The following is a 2,095-nucleotide window of genomic DNA, read 5'->3' as shown; positions in this document are numbered from 1 at the left end:
ATCTGGAAACCGTGCGTGCGTGCGTGCGTGCGTGTGTGCGTGTGTGTTCGTGTTCACGTTCGTTCCCTTGCATAGCATTCTGGGAAATGGAGTCCCCGGGGCATGCTTGTCTCGCCAGCCGTGTTGCACAGCCAGCGCGGTCCTTAGCTTTGGGCCCGCAGCTGCCTGGTCCAGCCAGGAGTCCTGTGCCACGCTCCCGCAGGACCAGGTCCTCAGACCTGACGGAGTCGGCGTCTTCGGACCCTGTGTACCCTGGGGCGTCCGTCCCGAGCCGCACTGGGAAGGGCAGGGTGTCCCTGGAGCCCGATTCTCCCTCTCCTAGTAGCGATTCAGGCTTGGTTGTGAATGACCCCACGGAAAATCATATTCACTCTGTGCTCTGTTTGAGACACAAGTCTGCCCCGAGCCATTTTATTTCATTTGGCATTAATAGCTGAGACCCTTCTGGCTCTCGATGTCTTAACCGACAGTCCCCATGCTCCCGTACTTCTTTTTCTACCCCAAATTAAACTAACAGAAGCTTCAACAAGGGAAATATCACAGTCTATTAAATACAGTTGGGGGTTAACATTGCAATACATGTTACTACTCGGTTCTTTCTTCGACCATTTTATCAAGTTTTCTGCATCAAAGAAGGCCTCTTTTTCCCACTAAAACCAATACCTTAATCCTTTTTTTTTTTTTTTTTTTTTGGTGAGGCAATTGGTGTTAAGTGACTTGCCCAGGGTCACACAGCTAGTAAGTATCAATGTTCTGAGGCCGGATTTGAACTCAGGTACTCCTGACTCCAGGGCTGATGCTCTATCCACTGTGCCATCTAGCTGCCCTTAATCTTTTCTTAATGGAGAAGGGAGATTTGTAGCATTAGTGGGTGTACAAAGAAGAGACTACCTTAGATGGGTCAATATCCCAACCAGTTCCAAGAATGATGATTCAAAGACATAAGAATTCTTGGTTCTAAATTTTGCTGAAATGGATCAGTATAAAGGGCCTTTTGTCTTTCAACAATCTCACTATGGTGAGAAATAGGGTGGGGGTCCTTAGGTATTCCTCTGTAAAGAATTACTTTCTCCCACAGAGTCCAGTTAGAATTTAAATGGTCTTTCATTTGGCGCTAGAGAAAGTAATCAATGGGAAGTCAAAGACTTTACCCCTGGGGAGGAGGTGAATTAGAAACATCCTCCTCCCAGAACAGAAGGAAGGCAAAAGCTTTTATAGAGTCTAGATGGCGTGTCCACCTAAAAGTGGATAGTTCCTTTTGGGGGTGGGGTAAGCCCGGATGCTTGTTGTATTCCTGAGAGTAGAGGGGTTTTTAGGGGTTTGGTTTTTTTTTTGGGGGGGGAATGATGGTACTGACCTCTGGAGTTATCTGTTTCCTGGCTGGGGTCACTTGTAATTGACTTTCCTGCTATAGAATTTTATCTCCCCTTACTTCTTATGTGTGCCCATCCTGATATCTACTTGGCTACTTTAAACTTTAATAGTCTCTTAATTCCTCCATATGTCTGTCCAGTTATCTGGTCATCCTAAGCCCCATGTCACTCACCTTCCTGTAAGGAAGTCTGCAAAATGTTTTCAGATCAGAGAAAATACCGTTTACTAATATTTTCAGTTTTACTAAAAAGTTTTTTTAAAAAATATGCTTCCACACAAGTATAAAGTTCCCAGATACACCTTGCTGTTATCAACATTTCAGACATATCTTCATAAGCAAAATTTCCAGGTAGGACTAGAAAAACTTCCTGAGTTGTCTCATCTCCTTGAACATTAGTAGCTTGATAACTTTGTGTAACTTAGAGCCAATTCACTCTCCAGTCAAGACACCACCAAGTGATGTCATTGGAAAACGAAACAGAAACAACTGCCTTAATTTTACATACTCCCAGGCTTTTCACATTTATGTATAATATCCTTCAAATGTCCTTATTCTTAAGGTCTAAATCTATTCCTTTTCATAGAGCTCTGTTCATGACAACAGGACTTAACTGCTGTAGTCCCCATCTTTTTAAAATAGAGCCACATGTGACAGCATCAACAATAAATATCAATGCTGTGCACTATTATAGCTAACAAGGCTTTATTCAATTAACATACT

The sequence above is a fragment of the Dromiciops gliroides genome, chromosome 3 (assembly GCF_019393635.1).
Source record: "Dromiciops gliroides isolate mDroGli1 chromosome 3, mDroGli1.pri, whole genome shotgun sequence".
Lineage (NCBI taxonomy): Eukaryota > Metazoa > Chordata > Mammalia > Microbiotheria > Microbiotheriidae > Dromiciops > Dromiciops gliroides.
Note: the sequence above shows the minus strand (reverse complement) of the source record.